The sequence below is a fragment of the Calidris pugnax genome, unplaced genomic scaffold, assembly GCF_001431845.1.
Source record: "Calidris pugnax isolate Ruff unplaced genomic scaffold, ASM143184v1 scaffold154, whole genome shotgun sequence".
NCBI classification, from domain to species: domain Eukaryota; kingdom Metazoa; phylum Chordata; class Aves; order Charadriiformes; family Scolopacidae; genus Calidris; species Calidris pugnax.
In genome coordinates, this window is record NW_015090890.1 from 730796 (window position 1) to 740078 (window position 9283).

General features: G+C 43.8%; 1 protein-coding gene across 1 annotated transcript in view; it reads right to left on the minus strand.

Moving 5' to 3' along the window:
- HMBOX1 (homeobox containing 1) overlaps positions 1-9283 on the minus strand; it is a 120948-nt gene that overhangs the window by 16593 nt on the left and 95072 nt on the right. The gene's annotated exons all lie outside the window — the stretch shown is intronic.

Genomic DNA, 9283 nt, shown 5'->3' on the forward strand with positions numbered 1-9283 from the left:
AATCCCAATTTAAAAATTTTAAATCTTACCCCAAACAACATATTGCACGGCCCATATTTGAACAGTATTTTTTTTTCTGAATAATTGTGATTTTATTGCACTTTATATGCAGTAAACATCCTATAAAAGTTAAACCATTTTCTCTTTTACTTCGTTTAAGTGCTTTACAAATTTTAATGAACTGATTTACATTCCACAGAGCTTATCAGATTTGCATTAAAAACAACAAAAAGTCCTGTTTACTTCAATGGGCTCTGATAAGCGTGCCGTAAGCAGGGACTACTAAGTTTTTTTTCTGCAGATTGTCCGTAATAAATAATCCTAAGATTTCTTTGATCAGCTTTGATCAGCAGCCGGTTCAGCTGTTGGACGGCTGCTCTGTATTTGAAAGTAAGATATTTCCTTTAATTGTAGATCGTTTGGTAGTAGGATATCTAGGCATATTTAAGCAATTATTATTTTCCATGGTCATATTTCTCCTCTGGTGGATCAGCCCCAGCGGAGACACTTTCTATGGAAACCTGGATTTTGTTCCACAGAGCAACCATTCCTGTCCAACCTTCTCTGGAGAGCAGCTCTGAGGACCTGGGAGTCCTGGTGGACAACAGGATGCCCATGAGCCAGCAATGTGCCCTTGTGGCCAAGAAGGCCAATGGCATCCTGAGGGGCATCAAGAAGACTGTGACCAGCAGGTGGAGGGAGGTCATCCTGCCCCTCTGCTCTGCCCTGGGGAGGTCCCATCTGGAGCACTGGGTCCAGTTCTGGGCCCCCTAGTTCAAGAAGGGCACGGAACTGCTGGAGAGAGCACAGCAAAGGACTACAAAGATGATGAGGGGACGAGAACACCTCTCTTATGAGGAGAGGCTGAGGGACTTGGGTCTCCACCACCTTGAGACTCCACCACCTCTCTGGGCAGCCTCTGCCAGGGCTCTGCCACCCTCAAAGTCAAGAAGTTCCTCCTCATGTTGAGATGGAACTTCCTACATTCCAGTTTGTGCCCGTTTCCTCTTGTCCTGTCCCTGGGCATCACTGGAAAAAGCCTGACCCCATCCTCCTGACACCCACCCTTGAAGTATTTATAGGCGTTGATCAGATCCCCCCTCAGTCTTCTCTTCTCCAGACTAAAAAGCCCCAAGTCCCTCAGCCTCTCCTCGTAAGAGAGATGCTCCAGGCCCCTCATCATCTCCGTAGTCCTTTGCTGTACAATTTCTGGAAAGTAGGTGAGAATAACTGAGTTTTCAAGATAGGGAAGCCATAGCAAAAAATTCAATATTTCATCATTGACTGCTTTGGTTTGCTCATGTAGAAGTTGTCAACACACTGAATTTTTTGACTATGGTTCTTGCAGGGAGGAAATGAATTAATCTGCCTCCGGTTTTGTTACTTGTCTGTCAGGTCTACCCTTGCTAAGGGACAGGGAGTGAAGGAGGGATGTCTGAATTTCCCTTCACAGCTACAAACCACAGTCTGTTCACCATCTGAAAAGTTCCTGAAAACTACAGATGAAAAATATGAAGCAATATGAACTTAAAGGGGGGAAAAAAGCAAAAAAGAAAAAGAGCAGGCAGAGGTAAATCCTGCAAAGGCACACTGCTTTCGAGACAAAGGGCAGCTGTCAGCTGAATACCTTCAATGAAGAAACCAAATGATCTCTTTTGTCGAAAATGACACTGGAGGATTAAAATGAAAAGTGGCCAAATAATTTACATGAGATGAGAATCCATACGATGGTAAAGAATGTAGATATCCTTGAAGTGGTTTCATTTCAATAACACTGAAGCCGAGAAAAATTGCAGATTCAGAGAAACCCTCTTTCTTTCAGGGATAATGTGCTTAGGACAATGACGGAGAGAGAATCCATCTCAGCCCCGGGCTCTGTAATGGAAGTAAACGCATTTCCCCCCTCCTTTACCAAGGTGCCCCTATCTGAATTCCTGCAATAGCTGCCAATCTCTCTCTTTTTTTTTTATAACTCGGCTGTATGGCTTCTGTTATCCAGGCTGAGATATCAGATGCATTGAGCAATGCCTCGGCAGTATTCCTGATAATCCACACTGGAAGTTTTGCCGCCTGGTATCAGCTTTGCAGCTGCCAGGGAAGTGTTTGAAAGGACCTGAGTGATGGAGCAGTAGAAGGAGGACCAGGTTCGGTGCTTTCTCTTAAGGCTGGATGGCAGAAACCAAGCAATAAAACCCCAGCGTTGCTCAGAAGACCCCGGGTGGGGGAAAGGGTGAGTTTACAGTGTGAGATAACGGTTAAAGCTTCAAAACCTGGAGGTGATTCAAAGCACAGAGGCTGAAACATTGGAATGGGCTGCCCAGGGAGGTGGTTGAGGCACCATCCCTGGAGGTGTTCAAAAGACAGGTTGATGCAGTGCTGGGAGGTATGGTTTAGTGATGATGATGCTCCTTGTTTGTTGTGTGGGTGTCTATTTTTGTCAGTTGGGTTGACGGTTGGACAAGATGATCTTTAAGGTCCCTTCCAACCTACAAGATTCTGTGATTCTGTGAAATGTGTTTTGGGGTAACAATTCACAGCGGGTCACCTCCTACAGCAGAATTACACAGGCTTGAGGTGAGGTAATTCAGGTACATGCACATCAGCACCATCAATGAAAGAAGGATAATTTACCTTGCAATTAACAGATGGGAAGAATACGCAGATGGGTATCTGGACAGGGCTTGGAGCAACTCGGTCTGGTGGGAGGTGTCCCTGCCCAGGGCAGGGGGTTGGAACTGGATGATCTTTAAGGTCACTTCCAACCCAAACCATTCTGTGATTTATTGAAAGCAGTGGACGTGCTGCAAGTTCACTCCCTCACTTAACTCTTTGTTTTCCTCTGGGTTCCCACTTCCATCACTGTGGGAAGCACCTGCAAGTGAAACCTCCCACACTCCTGGAGCTCCAACTCCTCCACCAAGGACCATGCTCTCCAAGACTCAGTCTCCAGCTTAACCCAATTTAAGCACAGATTGAAAGAAATGGTCCTGTCCTCTCCTTCATTCCCTTTTTTTGCAGAAAGGGTTTATTTCCCAGCCACTTCTCCAGTCCAGCTTTCCACCCATGCCAAGAGCAGTGGTTGTGCAACCAAAGGAGGCGGGCAGGAGATGGTTGAACCACGCAGCTGGGACCGGTTCCTTCCATGGCAGCTCCAATGTCCCCTTCAAGTGATGCTAAAAGCAAAGCCCCAGTGATGGCCTCGGCCACTGGCCCAGCGATATGTGGCCAAAAAAAAAAAGCACTGCCCATTTCCCTCAGCTCCCATCTGACCCCTGTTGATGAACAGAAGATCTTGCTGCCACCGAGCTCCCTGCCAAACCCTCTGGTGTCTCAAAATACATGGGAGTGTGAGCTGCTCTTTTGTCTTCGATAAGAGTGCCTGTAATTTCAGACCCCTATCTGGTTTCCCTTCGAACGGTACCTCTGCTTTCCACTGACAAGTTACACAAAACACTCGAATATAGTTACCTCCTTTATCTCTCATTAGTATATTTATCAACGTGGTATCACCCAGTGGCAAGAGGTCATTGTTTCAGCCTTTGTGGCTTTTAACAGAAGTATTATCCAGGCTGTCAAATCAATGGAAATATTTCTGAAGTTTGTCTGTCATCTGTGCCTGAGATCTTATCTCCGCGCGGCACGAGACAGACTGTCAGAGAAGTGACATTCAAAGCATAATCTCATCAGAAAGTGTAATGACTAGTTTATTTCCCAGTAAATGCTGGCCCAGAATATCACTAATGGCATTTTCAGCGAGGTCAAGAGATGACACCATCCGTTTTATCTACTGATAGTTCTCCAGATTCTGTAATAACGGCGTGCACGTCTACTGGACAGTTCATCCCACGGTATGTAGTCAAGTCATTTCTATTCTAGATGGCAAAATTAAAGCTCGGAGATACCCTCTCCACAGATAAACTGAGAATTTCACTGAAGACACCGTCTTCTCTTTCCCCCAGGACTGCAAAACGTAACCACCAGTTGAGCTGCAACAGGAAACATCTGGTGAGGCCACTTTTGCCCTTGAGATCAGCCGAGGATGAGAAGTGCAGCTCCCTGGATGCCTACATCTGTCTAGGTGTTCCCACAGCCTCTGCTCAACTGCACCTTCCAACCAGGCAAAAGACTAATTTTTAAAAAATCCCAAACCCAGAAAAAACACCAATTAACACAAGGGCTACAGCCCTCTGCTGTTTTCCCCATAGCACTGTCATTTAGCCAGGGGCTTTCACAGGGCTATGGATTTAAAGCACTGAAGAAACCACTGCAGGACTCCAGCTTGACCTCTTCTGCTGCACCGACCAAAAGGGTTGGTTTCTCAGCAATTCTGGCACAAAGCCCAGATTTTCTGTTCGACCTACAGAGATATCCAGCCCCAACATAAAAATTTGGGATTTTATCCAACATCAGCCGAGGATGAGAAGTGCAGCTCCCTGGATGCCTACATCTGTCTAGGTGTTCCCACAGCCTCTGCTCAACTGCACCTTCCAACCAGGCAAAAGACAAGTTTTTTAAAAAATCCCAAACCCAGAGAAAACACCAATTAACACAAGGGCTACAGCCCTCTGCTGTTTTCCCCATAGCACTGTCATTTAGCCAGGGGCTTTCACAGGGCTATGGATTTAAAGCACTGAAGAAACCACTGCAGGACTCCAGCTTGACCTCTTCTGCTGCACCGACCAAAAGGGTTGGTTTCTCAGCAATTCTGGCACAAAGCCCAGATTTTCTGTTCGACCTACAGAGATATCCAGCCCCAACATAAAAATTTGGGATTTTATCCAACGTAGAATCCATCATAACTTTGAATCAGCTTTGGAACCCAACTGTAAGAAACCTCGTTCTTTAAAAATCTGCATCTCATTCCTACTTTGAGCTTTCAACCCCAGGGTATTGCCACACTCTAAGGAAAGAACAGATTTAAGACTGTGAGAGTAATATCACTGTAAGAGATGTTTCATTCTTGTACTTCTTTTCATGGGAAATGCAAACCTGGAGGAGAACGTAGAATCCATCATAACTTTGAATCAGCTTTGGAACCCAACTGTAAGAAACCTCGTTCTTTAAAAATCTGCATCTCATTCCTACTTTGAGCTTTCAACCCCAGGGTATTGCCACACTCTAAGGAAAGAACAGATTTAAGACTGTGAGAGTAATATCACTGTAAGAGATGTTTCATTCTTGTACTTCTTTTCATGGGAAATGCAAACCTGGAGGAGAAATCTCAACAGAACTAGATCACTTAACACACCCAACATAAATAAATTTTAATCATTTCACATGTCAATATGTGTTTGTCTACATAAATTGTATAGTCATTTCAGTACCCATTAAAAAACTCCTATAATAGAACTGATGCTCTATTCTGGTTCTACAAATCAGTGCCTAAACTCTGAGACAGTCATTTTACTGATGTTTCTTAGCAGGAATCTACATTTCAGTACCCATTAAAAAACTCCTATAATAGAACTGATGCTCTATTCTGGTTCTACAAATCAGTGCCTAAACTCTGAGACAGTCATTTTACTGATGTTTCTTAGCAGGAACCTACTCTGCAATGTAGATTAAAATGCCAAAAATACACCTTGAGCTGGAGCGCGTAAAACTGTACGACCTTCAAAGCCTCTGTAACATCATCAAGTTTCTCATTTTTTAAAAATAATTTTCTCAGTATTTTGACAGCAGTCTCGAGCACCAACGCAATCCTATCAAGATATTAATACTATCCTAAAATTTGTTTAAAAACAGAATTAATTGATAATAGCTCTGAAAGCCTCATACTTGCACAAGATAATCTATGCCTCCTAATCTATAGCACCCTACTGTCGAGATAATTAACAATTAAAAAAAGAATAGTTAAGACATCGGAGGTGGCGATTTACTCTTCCTTGTAATTGGATTTGGCGATAAGAGTATTTTTGAAATTCCACAACAGTTCTCTTCTGAGTAGCAAGATGTGGAGTTTTTAGCAAGTTGAAACACAGGTACTTCTGCTTGAGGCACCTTGAAGACACTGACAGCAGACAATGGCTTCGGTTTTATGACTATCCTTAAAATTTAATGGTATCACAGACTCCCTGGACCAACCCAGTTAACTAAATTGCTCATGAAATAAATAAAATAAAGAAAAAAAGAAAGATGGAAGTTTTTTGAAGCCAGCAAGTAACATGATAAAGTGAGAATTGTTCTGTCATATTTCAACAACCGGTTGGTGCGAGCGCACAGCACCTTCCAAGCTCTTCCTAACAAGGCATCTAAGCATGAATGATAGCACCTCTTGTTCTCCTTTATTTACTTGCAATATTTAAATTGAGACCTACAGGGATATTTATGTGCGTTACATCCTCTGGACTTCCCCAAGTGATAAACAAGACCTTTATGAAGACAACTGTGAAACAAACACCTCATCTGCATTTTTTAACTTTGTACAGGGGAGGAGTAATTTAAGTTACATCCTCTGGATGATCTGGTTCCAACGAGCAAGCAAAGCCAAGGCAGGGGCAGCCCATGGATGAAAGGTTTCCAAGAAGTGATGAGACCCTGCAGAAATCATTAGGAGCCCATCCTCTCATAAAAGGCTGTTTTCCTGCTTGGTGACTCCAGCGAGATGTCCTCTAATCACCACTGTGATTATGAAAGACACTACTTGCAAGACAACAGAGGATTCCAAGGAAGCCCACCTACTTGTAAAAGGCTGTTACCCTGCTTGGTGACTCCAGCTAGACATCCTATAACCCCACTGTGATTATGAAAGATACTACTTGCAAGACAACAGAGGATTCCAAGGCTTTATAGGGCAACACAAATAAATAGCAAAATGTACGACTTGGATTTTACGTTACTCAACCCAAAACATCATTATCTGCTCTCTTGAAAAAAATATTGAACTCATCAGAGTCAGAACTCAGTTTTCAGCTCTTCTAAGGTAAGGTATTTCTAGAAGAATAGTCTCTCCTTGCCTCATCATTGTGCTTTAATGGGAAGTTCAGCACTGGATCACAAAAACGTCCATACAGAATGTCAAGTGTAAGCAGCAAGGTCCCTCGAGTTGTTATTGCTTTAGCCTCAGTAAGGTCATGTTTTTTAAAATTTTATAGTCCTTTGGGCTATGAAGCTTCAAGTCTCACTTTGTCCTAAGCCTCCAGGAGAGGAAAAATACCAAACAAGAGATTTGTGATAAAGCTTAGTCTGAGCTGACAACATCCAACACAATCACCAGCATTTCCCTTCAAAGATCTGCAAGTTTTTTATTTGCAATTTCCAGTATGACCAGACCCGGGTCAGCTCAGATTAGAAGCTCATGGACAGCCACCACTGCTGCTGCATTTTCAGGAAATAAAAACCGATTAAACTAATGAAAGGATCCTAAGGGACCAAAAGACAAGATAAGGCCAATTCTTGCAGGATGTCCAGTGCCTAAAATCAAGAAGCTCAGGATCAAAGCTTCTGATTTTGTGCTCAGTACATCTATTTTTCCTGGTACCTTCACAATCTGGACCAGAACTACTATTGTATTAAGTGCTGTATGGGCACAAAGCAGAAAAAGGTAATTATTTTTTTTAATATCAAACTATTTTCTGCCTTGCAACCTAAATACAATGCAACAGATGGATATAAGCAAATGAGAACAAGAGATAATGGATCACCATAGGCCAGCACGCTCTTGATTAAACTCCTATGGTGCCAAGACCAGCTTCAGGAGGTTCTTTGTAGACATCACAGCAAAAAAGAAGGTTTAAGGAAAATTTTCAGCAATGAGGTAGCTTTGTGAATCCTTGAAGAGTACTACTCCTCAAGTCTGGCAGCAGCAACATCTTTTTATTTATTTGCTACGGATTATTTAATGACTATTCACCATCCATGGGAAAAGGAAATAGCTGAGTTTATTGTCCAACTTTTTGTAATTATTTTTTGCCTATAGGATTGTGAATAGTTACCTTGGAAATAACAAGCTCCAAGGACTCAAAAGTATGACTTCATTAAAAAACACCCATCATGCTTGGTATTTCAAGAGCACTTTCTACAACCAGATCATAAACCCCTTAAAAGCAGTCTGAAGTTGTGTTCTTTAATCTTATTCTTTAATATTATTAGAAGAACAGCAAAGAGAGACAGACACAAGAAACCAGATGCAGGAGCTGTGAAATCAATCCATGGCTCCTTACTCCTGGGTTTGTGCTGTCATGAGCCATGGCTTTTGCCATGTGCCTCCTCTTAAATGTCGTCGTCGCTCTAGCTCCGAAGGGCCAAGTTCCCTTGGCCAGACATGACTTACACAGCACTGGTTGTGATGCTCTAAAAGCAACTGAGGAGTTGTTGACTGCATGTCCTAGAAAAAATAAATTATTCTTATCAATTTTGGACTTCAGTAAAGTATTTGATACAGTCTCAAATGGGAAATTATTCATAATTCTGGAAAAGACAAGGATTAGTTTAATTGCAAGACAGGGCAGAAAGGAAACATATAACTAAGAACTGGGCTGAAAATTTAAAATTATGGCTTGGAAGACAGCTATCAGTGATATTCCTCAAGTCTCATCTTTGGAGTATCTTAAGAATGAAAACTCATAAAGATCTTGACACAAAGTCTGAACATGGTAATGAGATCTGGCGATGACGACGTTAGAAGCCATGTCAGTACAGGGAGTTGGAGTACCATGAAAAGCCATAGACAATCCTAAGGGCAAGAACCAAGAAGAAATTTAACAGCACAGGATGCAGGGTCAGCCACGTCAGGAACAACACCAACTTCTCATGTACACAAAAAGCTCACTCCACCTGGAGTAGTGCATCCAGCTCTGGAGTCTTCAGCACAGGAGAGACATGGAGCTGTTGGAGCGGGGCCAGAGGAGGCCCCGGAGATGCTGGGAGGGCTGGAGCCCCTCTGCTGGGAGGGGGGGCTGAGAGAGTTGGGGGGGGTCAGCCTGGAGAAGAGAAGGCTCCGGGGAGACCTTGGAGACCCTTCCAGTCCCTCAAGAAGGGGGGCTCCAGGAAAGCTGGGGAGGGACTCTGGATGAGGGAGGGGAGCCCTAGGAGGAGGGGGAAGGGTTGGACACTGCAAGAGGGGAGATGGAGCTGAGATGTGGGGAAGAACTTGTTTGGTGGGAGGGTGGTGAGAGCCTGGCCCAGGTTGGCCAGAGAAGCTGTGGCTGCCCCATCCCTGGAGGGGTTCAAGGCCAGGTTGGAGGGGGCTTGGAGCAAACTGGGCTGGTGGGAGGTGTCCCTGCCCAGGGCAGGGGGTGGCACCGGGGGGGCTTTAAGGTCCCTTTCAGCCTAAACCATTCTA